The sequence below is a fragment of the Protopterus annectens genome, chromosome 6.part1, assembly GCF_019279795.1.
Source record: "Protopterus annectens isolate FY-2018-M chromosome 6.part1, PAN1.0, whole genome shotgun sequence".
Taxonomy (NCBI): Eukaryota; Metazoa; Chordata; order Ceratodontiformes; family Protopteridae; genus Protopterus; species Protopterus annectens.
Window position 1 is genome coordinate 551,856,126 of NC_056738.1, and position 16,822 is coordinate 551,872,947.

A 16,822-nucleotide genomic window follows, 5' to 3' on the forward strand; every position below is an offset into this window, starting at 1 on the left:
TTAGAGTTATGAAGGAATCTATGATAGCTTATAATTTACAATCATTTGCGAATGTGGTGAGCCAGTGGCCCTTGATGTTAGCTTCGACTTCTGAGAAGTAAATGCCAAACAGAAGCAGGCCCAGCAGGTATCTCTGATCTCTGGGTGGAGGTGGTCTCACATATCCTGACTTCTGGTATCTTATCTTGAGCCAGCTGGCAGTCCAGCAAGTTATGTAGGGATTTATGCCAAGTTTGGTGAGTTTGTCAACACTACCTGAGCTGGGGATCATATTGAATGCCTTAGCCAGGTCAAGGTAGGCAGTATTCCCTGTCTACCCCTCATCCATTGCCTTGGTGACCCTCTCAAAGATGTCTACCAGGTTAAGTAGGCAAGACTTCCTCCTGACAAAGCCAAACTCAAATCGCTCCAGTTACTGTAGTTTGCAAGTGTCCTTGCTGATCATTTCCATGGCTTTGCATATTAGACTCATCAGACTAATGGTTCAGTAGTTTCTGGGGTCAGTTGATGAGCCATCCTTGGGAAGGTGGATGACTGTTGCAGTACTTGCTATGTAACCTGTTTTGAAGATGAAGTTGAAAAGTGACTCAAATGGTCTCGAAAGGTCATGTTCATCCATCCATCCTCACCATCTTTTCCCATTTTGCACATGGGGTCTTGGTGTCACTTCCACAGTGGCTATCATCTCCAGCCAAGGTTTACACCACTGGATGGATAGCCCTGCAGCAGTAATTCATTCACACCATGCAGTCATGCACACACTCACACCTATGGCCAATTTAGAGTCTCCAATCCCCTACTGCATGTCTTTGGAATGTGGGAGGAGACCATCTTAAGCTATTAAGGAAGCAGCCCTTAATATCGTCAGGGCCCATTGATAAAGTGTTTTTGGTTTGGCAAGCACTGACAAGACCTGCTTCCCACTGATAGTTGGGGGTGATATGTTAGAAGGGATTTTACAGGGGGCAGAGGTGGGGGTGATATTTGAGCTGAATTTATCTGCTCAGTGAAGGTTATACAATTCACCACCAATTCAGCACACTGCTGTGTTTTCTTTAAGGTTTCCAACATAGCTAAAGAAGGCCTTGTGGTTGTCCTTAGGCAGAGAGGGTATCCTGATCTCACAGCTGGCCTTCCTGGACTTAATTAATCCTATTAGTTTCTTGTTTAGTTTAATCAGTGAGCTTTTGTCTTTATGAGAGCAGCTCTTTCTGATTTTGGCCATGACTTTTTTCATTTTGTTATATACACCATTAAGGTTAGGATTCCACCAATATAGTTTGGTTTTGGTGTTTTTTATGGACTTGCTTCTTGTGTGTACAGCAGCCTCTATGCAGCCATTCACATGTATGTACAGGGTTTCTGCGAGCATTTCTGCATAGGTTGTTGTGATCTCTGGGCTCAAAGGGCATTGCATTTTGACAAACTGTCACGGAGTAGGTTGTAGTTTGATTTAGAATAGTTCCTAATGTTATGTTGGGGGGTGGGGGGGGGTCCAATATAGGTATTTTGACAGAGAACTATACATAACAAAACTAGAGAACAACAACTTCACATTACAGCTCAACTATTAGACATATAAAACTTATCCAGCAAAAACTAGACATTCTTAAAAAGCATGCATGACCAATGCAAATAGGAAAAGAATTGTATAAGGTCAGAATTAAAAGCTACCAAGGAATAACATACAACAATCCACGGAGAAAGCAAGTTCTGGAAAAACAGTCTGATAAAGAAATGCAGTATTCAAAATCCCTGACTGAAATATCAGTCAATGAAGGAACATGAAATCCAAGATGAATTTAAGTAGATACAAAAATAAACCAATAAAATAAAAGAAAACATGAATTGCAACTAATCAATCAAAACATAGCTCTATAAACAAAATAATCCAAAACAAAAAATGTATTGTACACCATATTACTAACCAAAATACCAAGCTAGCCTAGACAAGTATGAAAATAATAATTAAAACGTTTGTCAGACAACTAGTTTTCCTCAGTACCAGAGTACAGTGCTACCAGTACAAACACACAAGTGAGAATTCAATAAAGCCTACATGTTTTTTTTTTTTTCATGTAAGCATCGCAGCGACGTGAACATATTGAGATTCAGAAAGCACCGTTGAGCAGCTCGCATGCACACTCAAACAAGGAAAATTCTGTGGTATGCAAATTGACTCATAAGCAGGTGAATCTTATGCAAATAAGGCAGGTAGAGTGATCCAACAAGCAGAAAGGCATCTATTCAGACCCTGTGTCAGTGTTCGTAGTGAACACAGAAAAACTCCACGTACATGATGAGTCCAGACAGATAAAAGGGGGTGTAAAACTGCAAAAATGTTAACATAAATACCCTGAAAATGTTATACCACATACACATATGAGCAAAACTATTATTCTGGATGTCAAAAAGATTAAGAGAATAAGTTAAATTAATAATTTTTTTCATAATCTTGGCAAGTTTGCACTACGCACCACAGTGCACAAACATGCTTAACAGAAAAATAGAAAAAAATAGTGTAGAACAGAGTATGTGTGCTCTGTCTTTAAGAAGCATACCAAGGACTGAACATGCATATATAAATAGCAGGCACATGCTATACTCAATGGCATTTTGAAAGTGTAGCCAGAGAGTGAGCATGTAAGAATGAGAGAGACAGGATACAAATGGCGAAAGGTTTTGAACGGATTTATGAAGTAATAGGTATCTTTACTGCACCAAGATCCTACTTCATATAATCGGAGGGTGTGGAGTACAGGAGAAAATGCAGACATCTTCTTCCTGTACCAGAATTGTTACTGCAGCAATGTTCCTGTGGTACAGACTCCAGATCTCAGTGCAATCCAAACAATGTTCCTGCACCAGAACATGTCTTACCTTCTACTTCCATTTCTGATGATGTTCCCGATATTTCTAAGGTTAAACATTCAGCAGAAACAGTTCCGGTTGCTAAGTCTAATTCTCAGTTTTATGTCACATGATTTGGTTGTACTTCCAGACCTAGTTTGAAATACACAGCGACCTGGACATAATTGTATATATGTACCTAGTTCTGTATAATTCCATGACAAAGAACTATTTGTATTGTTTGAATGTCAACTGATAGTCTCAGCATCGCATGATCTATTTCTCAAAGAGGGAGGATGTAGAATAGAGTGTGTGTGCTCTGTCTTTAAGAAACATATCAAGGACTGAACATGCATATATAAATAGCAGGCACATGTTATACTCAGTGCAGTCAGAGAGTGAGCACGTAAGTATGATTGTAGCTAGTTTGCATATAAGTTACCTAAGTTAAAGTTAATAAGCTTCAATTGTGATGTGTTTCATAGTTTCATAGTTTCATAGTTTGGTACTAGGCTATCTGCCCTAGGGCATTTATAAGCCTAGCCATAGTGTATGTGGCTCTTGCCACCCCATATAATGATACAAAAGTGTGCAAAATAAATTTAGTTTACTGTGCCTCTGTCTAGTAGTGACACAGAGATAACCCCTGGGGTAAACCTACGATCACCCATCCATTCATCAAGATTTCTCTTGAAGAGAGTCAGTGAGGGGCTCTGCCTAACATGGACTGGGATCCTGTTCCAGAGTGTGGGAAGCCTCTGGGTTATAAATCTGTCCCTCCAGCATGTCCTATTCATATTTGTGCTGAGGTTTAGATCTTTGGCTCTCGTGGCTCTGATGGATATGGATTTTTTGAGGTGGAGCATGTCCATTAATTCCGGATTGGACATGGCCTTGTACGTTAGGCACAAATCACCTCTGAGCAGGCGGTATACTACTGAATAGAGCTGGATCTTCTTTAGTCTGGCGGCATATGACATATGTTGGAGACCCTTGATCCTCTTGGTGAGGTACTTTTGGGGTCTCTCCAGCTGCTGCAGGTGCCAGGTGAGATACATACCAAATGGGGCATTGTACTCAATCATAGGCCTGATAAGGGAGGAATATAGGGGAACAATGACATCCTTTGATCTGGATGTGAATCCCTTCATGATAAGGTGGGCAAGGTAAAAGGTCTTTCTAACCACTTTGGCGACGTGGATGTCAAATGAGAGGTCACTGTCAACTTGGGTCCCCAGGTCTCTGATTACTTTTTCCGTACTTAATAGATTGCCGCCTATGTGGTAATTTGTGGGTACTTTATTCTTCCCAAAGGGGATGACTATACATTTTTTGGCATTTAGTTTTAGGCCATGACTCTGGCACCAGTCGTCTGTTTCTGTAAGGCCCTTCTGTAGGATGCATGTGTCAGCTGGAGTATCGACTATGGCGCCTAGTTTGCAGTCATCGGCGAACTTTGTCAGCCACAACCCCCCTATGTTTGCCTGCACATCTGAAAAATAAATGCCGAACAAGAGGGGTCCCAAGACAGAGCCCTGTGGGACTCCACTTGTGACTGGCTTGGAATCTGACATAGCTCCAGCTATTCTGACCTTGTGGGTTCTGTTCTTTAGCCAGTTTGCAACCCATCTTGTGACATACAAGTTTACATTTAAGCTGTTGAGCTTGTCTATGACGCCTGAGTGGGGTATTGTGTCGAAGGCTTTTGCCAGGTCCAGGTAGGCTGTATGAACTGCTTTGCCCTCATCGATGGCTCTAGTGACTGTTTCAAAAAAGTCCACCAGGTTCAAAAGGCAGGATCTGCCTTTTACAAAGCCGAACTGGGTAGGATCAATTGTCTGTAGGTCCCCGATGTCTCTGTTTATGAGTTCCATAATGATCCTTTCCATAGCTTTGCAGACCAGGCTGGTCAAGCTTATGGGGCGGTAGTTTCCAGGGTCTGTAGAGGAGCCTCCTTTGTGGAGTGGGACCACTGTTGCTGTACGCCAGTGTTCAGGTACATATCCTGTAGTAAGGCTAAGATTAAACAGCATTCTTATGTGCGGGTTTAGCTCCTCTTGGAGTTCACATAGCAGGCAGCCCGGGACTCCGTCAGGTCCCATTGATGCTGTATTTTTAGCTTTGCTGAGAGCAGCTCTCACCTGGGCATCTGATATGTCACGGAGGTTGCATTCAGCTGGGATAATTATTTCTTCTTTTGGGGGTGAGGGAGGGGAGAAATTTGCACTGAACCTATCTGCCAGTATGTTGGCAATATCTGTGGGTTCAGTGTATTTCTTGCCATTATGAACTAACTCTGAGCATATCTGAGGGTTTCCGCCCAAGTTTCTAACATAGCTGAAGAAGGCCTTGTGGTTATCTTTAGTGTCTTTAGAGATTTTTCTCTCGAAGTTGCCTTGGATGATTTTATGAGCGAATGTAGTTTTTTGCTAGTGCTGATCAGAGATACCTTCCCTTTATGGGATTTTGCTCTGTCTTGCAGTAGCTTCCTTCTCTTGTTTTAGAGTTTGTTTATGGCTGGGGTCCACCAGATAGGACGCCTGCCTTTGGTGGAAAGGGTCTTGGTTTTATTTGGGATTGCATGATCCATGCATTCTTGGAGATGTCCGTAGAAAGCATTTGTGAAGGATTCAGCAGTGTGGGGCGTGGTTTCCACTGGCCCAGAGGGCTTGAAGGATACCATTTCAGTCTTAAGGAGTGTAAAGTTGGCTTTTGAGAAGTTTCCCACTATGGTCTTTTGTGCTGGGGGTGGAGGTGGGATATGAATATCCAGGGTCATTAGTTTGTGGTCTGATCTCACTAGTGAGGGGTATACTTCCGGTGTGGAGCATTTTGTCCCCATGTTTGTGATGATCAAGTCAAGTATATTTTCTCCCCTTGTGGGGGAGGTGACTAGTTGTTCCATTGCATTTGAGTTGATGAATTCCAGGAATCTTTGGGCTAGGGTGTTAGGGCTTGAATAATGCACCCAGTCTATGTTTGGGTAGTTGAAGTCTCCCAATATGATGGTATTTGGTGAGACATTCATATCCTCCAGTGTCTTCAGGAAGGCTGAATGGAGTTCCTGAGTTTGAGAGAGTGGTCTGTAGCTTGCTACGAGTTGTATAGCAGTTTTGCCTATGGTTAGTTGTACATGGATGGTCTCTGATGCTTCATGCATTGCCACTAACCTGGAGGTGTGGGTGTCTTTAATGAATATGGACACTCCCCCTCCCTTTGTGGTTCGGCCCAAGTTTTGGGGTCGAAAAGCATGATACGAGGTATAACCTGGTAGAGCTGGGGTGCTCTCAGGAGCCTTGAACCAGGTTTCAGTTACTGCACAGACATCGATGCTTTCCATACTGAGGAGTGCTTCGAGAGCCTGCATCTTGAGATTTAGACTTCTGGCGTTGAGCAGCATTACCCTTAGTTTTTTTCCTTTTTTGTTTTCTAAGGTGGTGGGTTTGTCTTTTGAGCCTTGCCTAAAAAAGGCACTATGGGGGGGGCAAGAGCCTTAGCCAATATCCGGAAGCCCAGTGGTGACAGGTGCAAGCTGTCCCTTGTGAAGCAGCGTGGCTTGTCCAGCATGTCATCCCAGGCAGACAGACATTGGATCCCCCTAGAATGACACCAGTAACTGAGCCAATTATTAAAGCTGATCATCTTGTCTTTGTATTGTGGCATCATTCTTGGTGAGGGCAAGATGCTGCTCAGGGTCAGGGTCATACCGGCCTGGGCTACATAATCAGAGATCTCCTCTATGTCTCTTTTCATGTAGTCCAGGGAGGTACGTCTCAGGTCATTCACGCCAGCATGGACAATGACGGAGTCATATTTGAACGTGCTTTGGAGTGACCTGAGTGCTTGTGTTATGTGGCGGATCCTAGCACCCGACAGGCAGCTCACCGTTACTCTCTCCTTGTTCAGCCTGGTAAGCGGAACGTCAGTGTGTCTGACTATAGACTCACCTATTACTAGTGTATCAGGCATGGTATTTCGCCTTAAGGGCTGTGATTGTTTGGCACACTGACTTAGTGAGCTATATGTTGCATGTGCTGTGTTTTGAGGTGGTGGTTTCTTGGATGTCTGCTTTGGGAGCCTCTGTTGTTTTGGTAAGTTTTTTATTAGAGCCTCCGAGTATGTCTTTGTGTTTTTATGTGTTTGGTTTGCAGTTGCGGTTGGTTTATGTGAGACTGGGTTAGTTGTGTGTGTGTTTACCTTCTCCTCCTGTCTGGTCTTGCCAGTCCTGAGTTGAGAGAGTTCAGCCTCCAGTTTGGCTATATAGTTGCATCTCTCACATGTGTTTGTGTTTATTGGGAGGAGGAGAGGGTTGTCTGTGTACATGAGGCAATTGTAACATTGTCTCAGGATTCCGAGATTAACCAGCTGAACTGGAGAGGGTGTCAGTAATATACCACTCCACATGCCAGAATAGTATAAGGGAGTGATGTGAAACTGGGTCAGAGAGGACTTTGAAGGGAAGTGGGTATTCACAGGGTTTGTAGGTGCATGTAGTGCTTACTTTAGTTTAAGAGTGCTTCACTTGAAGGAAAGGTTTTAGGGGCAAGTGCTAGGCTTATAATATAGCGAATAGACTGATTTGTTGAAAGTAGAGCTTTCTTAAAAGGAAAAACTGAAGTGCAGACTTGGTGGAGCCAGAAATAGTTTAAGCCTGTTTAACTGGCTCTGCGCTATGCGCACAATCGCGCAAAGCCACACAAACGCAGATTTTAAACAGGGAACTTCAAAAGAGCTAGAAATGGGCCAAAACGACCAATTACTACAAGCTCTTGTGCTGAGGTCACTCCTTCAGGGACAGATAGGCTGCTCAAGGCTCCCCACTCCCACTGCTGAGCAAAGAAACTTCCTTCTATCCAAATAAGGCAATGGACAACACAGGAACTACACCACAGTTCAGAATACAGCAAAGCCTGTATACTGGTCTAAACTAGTCGAGGAAAGGCAGGAAAACAAGGATTTGTTTTTTTTGTTTTTAAGTTAGAAAATACACAGAAATGCAGGAAAACAGTAATAAATCAATTACACAGGCTAGCACACTTTAGTGGGCAGCCTCAACAGTTAAATTAACAAACAAACTTTCGACCAACTGTAACTTAAGTGCAGATAATGTATAATGCAAAAAACAGGTAATAAAGCAGTTTAAACTTGTTCAAAGTAAGAAAAAGAAGGTTGCTTTGGTAAAAACAGCAAAAAAATACTAGATCAGGAAAGTAGTCTCTTTTCTCAGTTCTCTGCTGCTAGCACCACTCTGCAGGACCATGAGGAGCTGTTTCTGAGTAGTATAGCCAGAAAAAAATGCTCAGAGGCAAATTTTAAACAGGGAACTTCAAAAGAGCTAGAAATGGTCCAAAACGACCAATTACTACAAGCTCTTGTGCTGAGGTCACTCCTTCAGGGACCGATAGGCTGCTCAAGACTCCCCACTCCCACTGGTGAGCAAAGAAACTTCCTTCTATCCAAATAAGGCAGTGGACAACACAGGAACTACACCACAGTCCAGAATACAGCAAAGCCTGTATACTGGTCTAAACTAGTTGAGGAAAGGCAGGAAAACAAGGATATGTTTTTGTTTTTTTTTTTGTTTTTAAGTTAGAAAGTACACAGAAATGCAGGAAAACAGTAATAAATCAATTACACAGGCTAGCACACTTTAGTGGGCAGCCTCAACAGTTAAATTAACAAACAAACATTCGACCAACTGTAACTTAAGTGCAGATAATGTATAATGCAAAAAACAGGTAATAAAGCAGTTTAAACTTGTTCAAAGTAAGAAAAAGAAGGTTGCTTTGTACATAAAAGCTGGTAACAGAACCCACAAAGACTCTTCTCTTACATCCTGACTAGATCAGCGACAAACAGGAAAAAAAATAATTTTATACAATGTGACAGAAATGTATTATAGGACCTTGCGTGGGGTCCCTACAATGGTGCATTGCTGCTGTTGCTAAGGTGATAGGGCTAGGAAGCATGTAGTTTCCAGGCTGTCAGCATGGATATGTATGCAAATGACATAGATTTATTAAATAGCAGAAAGGAGTAATTGTGTCCGCATAGCCCCTTCATGTAGGGTCTTACACCATGTTGATGTTTGCACAGGAAGTGGCTGACATCAGGGGGTATATCCTCTCACTTCTAGCCTCTTTTAAGCTTAGGTGCACATGTTTGCATGGTGCGCTGCCTGGCTGAGTGTGTCCTTAAAACTGGATGTATTCAGTTATTAATTTTGACCTTTGTATAAGCTATGCTGCAAGTTGTGGCACTGAGTGTGTCATCATGCACTGAAACAGAGCCATTAAATTATGCTAGTTATAATGTAGGCAGGTGGAATGCATCACAGTTAGCCAATCACACATTCTGGACCTACAGCAGAGCTGTATAAAGTATGCATACACCCTACGTTCTGATTTTCCCCCAATACTCTGGACCATTGGAATACAGACTTGGGAATATTAACTGAGATAATGCTAGGAACTGCTTCAGGTCTGCTACATCTGTATGTGCTAGATGCTGAAGTCAGTGCTGCTGGTTCTGCTGACAATAGGCCTAGGCAAAGAAGGAGAAGAGTGTTCAGGCCCAGGGTAACCTTCCAGGAGCTACATGAGCTGGAGACTCTAGAGTGCTACTGGGTGGAGAGGGGCATACTACAAAAACTCATTGAGTTTTGCTGCCCTCAACTCAGACCCAGAGCCAACAGAGGGGAACCCATCTTAGTGGAAACAAAGGTATGTGTAGCCCTTGGGATACTAGCTATAGATACTTTCCAAATACTAACTGGGGAAATGATGGAGGTCTCACAGGCATCTGCATCCAGGATACTCCACCAGTTTCTGGATGCCATGCTACCGCATGCCAGTGAGCACATATCTTTTCCTATCACACCTGAGGTGAGGGTCAGCAATATGCAACACTTTTACCATGTAGCACACTACCCTGAAGCACTGGGTTCCATAGATTGCACTCATGTACACATCAAGGCAAACACCTGGTTAGGAGGGTAGAATCTACGACAACCACAAGGGGTACCACTCCATCAACTGCCAGGTCATGTGCAATGCCCAGGGGATTATCCTGAATGTTTGTGCTGGCAGCCCTGGCAGTTATCATGACTCCCATATCTGCCACACATCACAGCTGTACCAGATGTTTGCTTGTGGGGACATTCCATATGGTCATTTACTGGGAGATGCTGGCTATGCCCTGGAACCGTGGATGATGACACCCATCAGAAATGCACACAAACCCATGGAAAAAATGCCATAATGAGGCACACCCACAAGCTAGGAACATCACAGAGTGTGTGTTTGGGCTTCTGAAGTCACAGTTCCAGTGCCTAGATATATCTGGTGGAGCTCTGCAGTACTCTCCAGTCACATGTGCACATATGTTCACAGTATGTGCTATGCTACACAATCTGATCCTGTGGAAACAGCTGCAGTTGGATCAGTAAAGGGAAGGAATACACAGCCCCCCACCAGTGCCTAGGTCACCACAGCCACAGTCACAGGAGGACTTGGAGGAGAAACCCCTGCTGATGTCCTTGTAGGCAGATGTAGGCATTCTCAGTACACCCTGGCTGTGGCTAAGAAACAATGCATAGCATATTCACTGACAACCTAGGGACCTGGGACCTAGGGACTGATTCCTTACTACTACTCACATACATATATTAAAATTGATGCCAGGCAACCCACACAACCTGTATCTATTGATGTATTGGCTGTGTACTGCTTGCATTGGACAGAATCAGCCCTGAACTACAGTTCTGTCAATTGCTGCATTCACAAGGTAAGTCTCTAACCTACACAGTACTTGTAAGGATTATTATGATATGGCATTGTATGGATCTGCTACATTTATGCAAGTAAATACAGTGGGCTATTTAGACAGAAGTAACATCCACATGGGACTACAGATCCCCATTCCACTGTCATGTGTCCTTTAATGTTCACTAGGGTTCATGCATGGAATATTTAGTACATCAGTCAAAGAAGATGGTACACAGTGGGGTTACATGCTATTCGGACTACTGTGTATCCTAGCAGAACATGCGGTGTTGTTTCCCCACACCAACACAGCAGTGTTTCTTCATAACTGCTTTAACAGTAATTTATCAATGATATAGCAGCAGTCCAGGCAGTCTCAGGGAAGTTACATAGAAATTCCTCATACACTCTATGTCTTACTTAATGCAGGAATAACAACGTACATATTTATGCTGTTGATTGTGTGATGAATGACCTGACAGACATCTTGTGTGGCTCAGTGAACTAGGGAAGTTAGCATGTGTGATGGAGTTGATGGTTCTAATCTAGAATTATCTGCTTCTTTTGGATGTGAGGTATTACTATTTTGTGTTTTACAGACTGTCTGTGTGTGGTGAAATTTTATTAACCTCTGTCACATAATCATTACATCAGACAGCTGTAGAATGTTATAGACAATGAGAGTGATGTGCAGCACTACAGAAACAGGGACTGATGTCATTGCCTGTAACACACAAAATCCTGGACTGGAGTACAGGAGGTGTGAGCAGGAGTCAGTTTATATGTAATGAGAATCCCACTGGACATGCTCATACATTTAGTTAAACAGAGCACAATTCTGTTGCTCCTTGCTCATAATGACCTGTTATATATAGATATGTCAGTAAATACATACATGTATGTATACATATCTGTCTGTCACTATCTCTTACTCCCACAGATAGTATATCTATTTCTATTTATATACAAATATGTATATACCTACATATGTATATACCTACATATATCTATATAGATATATAAATATATATACAAAAATGTACATCACTGTCTCTCCCATAAATTTACATAACAAACACAGACATATATCATACACACACTACATTTATATATAAATCCTTGTTATATACATAAATGTCTGTGTGGATGTCTGTATTGCCCTACATACCCTGATAAGGGAGAATAAAGCTGCACTATCACACATCTATTATGTTGCTTAAAAGCTACAAAGTAAGGGCTCGACAGTACATAATGCACTTACTTGCAGACCCCTGCTGGATGTCACAACACATACACCAACAGGTGAACAGATGGTGTAATATATAATTTTGTTTACACACACATTGGCAGGGCACATTGCTCATGACCACAGGCTTGCCCATCCAAATGCAAACAGACACAATTGGCCAAAATGGCAACTGTAGCCACATAGCTAGGATAAATAACACTTACCTGACTGCTAGGTTACTAGATGCAGATAACAGGAAGAAGCAGGCCACAAATTCTGTTTAGCACAAGCATAGTTTGTGTACTCTACAAGTAGTTTGCCTGCAGTCATGTATAAAACAGACTTAAGCTGTGCAGTGTGTGATAACTACTGTTATCTATAGACTAGATATGTAGGAGTTCTAATCTCCCTCCAGGCCACTCAGTGTGTGTGTGTGTGTGTGTGTGTGTGTGTGTGTGTGTGTGTGTGTGTGTGTGTGTGTGTGTGTGTGTGTGTGTGTGTGCGTGTGTGCATGTGTGTGTGTGTGTGTGTGTGTGTGTGTGTGTGTGTGTGTGTGTGTGCGCATCTCCCTGCAAAACAGCTGAGAATCCCTCATTGAGTACCACACTGGAATGGTGCTGCATGTTTTGGCCCTGTAAATCGGCCCCACCCTCCAAACTGCCATCTTCTACAATGCCTGGTGATGTCATATACCTTAAGACTACCGACTGCCAAGCGAATGTCAGACTTCAGTCATGGTGCATATGATAAGTACTATGATCTATAGTGTGTTAGACTAGATAGGTATGGGTTCTAATCTCCCTCCAGGCCACTTGGTGTCTGTATCTCCATGTTTGTCTTTTCAGCTTTTCCCGGTTAGGGGTCACCACAGTGGAACTCTGGTCCGCTAATGATTGGCAGTAAATTTTTATGGTGCCGTGTTGCCAGCCTGATGCCCAACCTTCAGCGAAGGCACGCCCATTTACGCATGTCTTTTGGAGGCCACTCAACCGCAGGGAGGACATGCAGACTCCACACAGAAGGCACTCCAGTCATGAATCGAACAGGAGAACCTCTTGCTGTGAGGCAACAACGCTACCGCTGTACCACTGCGTGTGTGTATCTCCATAAAAACATAAATATGATCACCTCAGTGATGTAGAAAGAGGTAGAGTTTTGCAGTATTTTCGTTGTAGCTGGTGATGTGGGCCTCCAAAATGTCTGACCACAACAAGGCCTCCTGATGTCATCAAACATAAGATGCGCTAAAGAGATAATAATAGTAGACTTGAGGTGTTGCATGTGCATTCCATACTGTAATGTGTACTAGTAGATAGGTAGGTGTTCTAATCTACTTGCAGCCAACTTAGACTGTGTGTGTGTGTGCTGTGCAGTGCCCTGCAAACATTAATTGGAACTGTTGCTATCCTCAGCGTAGCCAGGTTTGTGTGTGTGGCTGTTCAAACATTCATAGGTTCATAGAATAGTACTAGGCTAACTGCCCTTGTGGGCCTTTTTAAGCCTAGCCAATTACCCCATGTGAGAATCAAACCCTGGACCTTATGTCTGTAAGGTAAACACCTTACCCATTATGCCAATTTCCCACCCTGCTGTTAGAGCATTTTACATCAACTTATGAAATCATAGGATCTTTGAACTTTAGTAGCCTAATAACCCTAGAGCCCTTACAATCCTAGCCAAGTTTTTACCTTTATTTACAGTATCAGTAAATATTGTCCCTGCCCACGAGGGACACAGGCAGAAGCCCTGTGGTGAAATGACAGCCACCCAGTCAATCATACAGATGGCATCTGAAGAGGCCCATTGAGGTGCTCTGTTTGCCATTAGGCGGGATTCTGTTTCAAAGGTGCATTAAAGTCTGCTAGACAGACCTTTCCCACCAGCATGTATTAGTAATGTCACATACCAGGTTAATGTCCTTACACTGAGTAATCCGTGTACCATGCCACTTACAGATATGCAGCATTTCCAATCAAGGAGGGTTACACATTGCCCCGCATGCAAGGCAGAGATCACCTCTGAGTAGTCTATATGCCCCAGGCTACAATGACAGTGATTTCAGATGATACCCATTGAACAGATACGGAATGGGTCTATATTAAATCAGCAAAAACCCACTTCAACGAATGACATTTCATTGGAAATGCCATTCATTGAATTCCACTCTTGAGGGGGGGCTGGATCCCCCCCCCCACACTAATTATATATATCAACTCTGAGATCACACTACAATGAGGAAAGGGCACATTTTCCAATATTCCCTGTACCGCAATCTCAGTATGAACAGCTTGATGAATGGCATGTTCGATGTAAGGGCACCAAAAATGTCATTCGTTGAACTGAATTTTCGATGATCTGATAGAGACCCATACTGAATACGTGAAGTTACCTTGTGAGGGACCATTGTGTTGTGTAGAATTGCCAGTAGTGCTTGGAAAGGTACATTACTAAATGGCCATTGCACTCAAATATTTGCATGCTGAGGGAAGAGTACATGGAGGTTTTGAGTATGTCAATTTTGGGTGACTGTACCCTCAGTTATGACATATGATTCCTGTCTTACCACTGGGGAGACATGTTGATCTCAGATACATTAGGTGTAAAACTGTTTGACCAGGCATGTGTGCCCAGGTCTATCACCCCTGAGTATGTACATCAGATGTTGCTACTGGTGTGCTACTTATCAGGAACATAGGTGTTACTGACAAAAATGATACTACATATATATTTGCATAACGTTTATGGCCATTATTATGTCAACAGGCATTTGTTCATCAATACCCTCTTGTAGGATATTGGCATAAATCAATGATTCTATGACCACTCATAGTTTGCAGGCATCAGTCAACATTGTCAGCCACAGACAGTCCGTTTTGGTTAAATGGATTCCAAGCAGTAGAGGACCAAGGACTGAGCCCTGTTGAACTCTGCTGCTTACAGATCAGCTATTTGAGGTGTATACCCATATTTTGAGTATTTGTTCCATCAATGAGCCACTTAGTGACCCCTATAATGATATTACCATGGATGCCTAAGTGAGTTCGTTTGTCAATGATGTCTGAGTGAGGGATAGAGTCATATGGCTTGACTAAGTCCAGGGGGTTGTATGCCCTGATGTCCCCTCACCCAGGTCCTTGGTGACTGCCTCAGACATGTCTACCAGGTTTAACAGCCATGATCTTCCTGTCAGAAATCCAAACTGTGTACAGTCAACTGTCTGTAGATTACATATATGTTTGCTGATCAGCTCCGTGATGATTTGCCCCATGGGATTACAGATATGGCTACTCAGGCAAATAGGTCTATAGTTCTGGTGGTCAGTGAATGCACCACCTCTGTGCAAGGGGATAACAGTTGCTGTTGTCTAGTCAGCTGGGATGCAGCCAGTGGTTACAGTATGATTGCAAGGAATTCCAAACAGTGTTAGTAATCCTTGTTGGATCCCATGAAGGATGCAACAGGGGATGTTAGCATGTCCAATAGAGAGGCCAGTTATGACCTGCTCTGTAGATAGAGAAGGTATGGGACAGGTTGTAGGAATGTCATGTGGCACATGTGGTGGTGATAGGGGAGTGAGGTTGATGCAGAACCAGTGGGACAACAGGTTAGCTATGAGTACAGACTCATTATATGTGGTATCATTAAGTAAGAGCTCACCAACAATCTGGGCCTTTCCTCTGAGGTTACACGTGTAACTACACTGTGTGTTATAGTTCTGCTTTGTGAGGGAGGCTAGTTTTGTCACATACATTTTCTGCATGATGTCACAACAACAGCATGTGTTTTTTTTTTAGCTGAGGAGGGTGTGCCTCCATTTTAAGAGGGCACCCTCACCCCAACTGTCAAAAGCAATGCCCACCTCTTTTACTACAGCCTGCTAATGGCAGTTGTCCACCAGGCAGGTTTGCTGTGCCATGAGGAGCTCATTTTTCTCCTATCAGGTACAACTGGGTCTATGCATTTGTACTGCCCCTTACATAAACCATAGTCATACAGCTCTGCATATTTGCCTGTCCCATCTGTGGGGCAAGGTGTAGTCAAGCTATGGAAATCATCCTATAGGAAGTAATAAATTGCTTTGTTGAAGTATATTTCTGTATTTTCTGCTGGGGTGGGTTGGGTCTGATACTTTGTTTTAATGAGACTGATCTGTGGTCAGATCTCACTAGGGAGGACTTCACAGTAGGGGGCTGCAGTGGTCACCCATATTGGTAAACACATGAGACACTACATTGGTGCCCCTTGTGGAGATGTCATGCCACTGGTCCTGGGCATTGTAGTTAAGGACATGGACAAACCTTTGGGCAAGTGAGCTTCAGCATGACTAACCAGCACAGCTGGTGGTTACTTAATGTCACCCCAAACCATGGTGTACTGATATATCTTGATAGACACAAGTACATTCAAATAAGCACAATGGATTTCTGGATTCATAGAGCTGCTCCTGTAGCTGGCAATGGCTTGATTATGTACACTTGCAGCAGTGAATAGCACCTGGAGTGTCTGTGGGAAATCACAATGTTTAACCAAATCTGGATGTGTATCCATCCATAATGAATATGTATACACCACCTGCATTACCTTGCACACTCTCAATTTGAGGTCTGAATATGTGGAAAGATGTGTAGTTTGGTATGGCTGTGGTGACACCACATCTTTGAACCAGGTGTCTATGACTCACAAATATCTGCATATTCCAATGTGGTGACACCTTCCACAGAGTGGGGTTTAATGTTGGCATTCCCAGCATGTAGCAGCATAACTGTGATGTTGCATGAAGATGGCATTCTCATTGGAAAGTTTTCCCTCCAGACAGTGCCTATAAGATGCACTGTGGGGGTGTCAGCAGCCTTGGCCAGTACTCAGCATCCCAGGGGTGAGACATGAAGACCATCTCTGGCAAAGCATTGATGTCTGTTGAGCAAGTCATCCCAGGTAGGCATGTAGTGGATCCCATTACAAAGACGCCACACACTAAGGC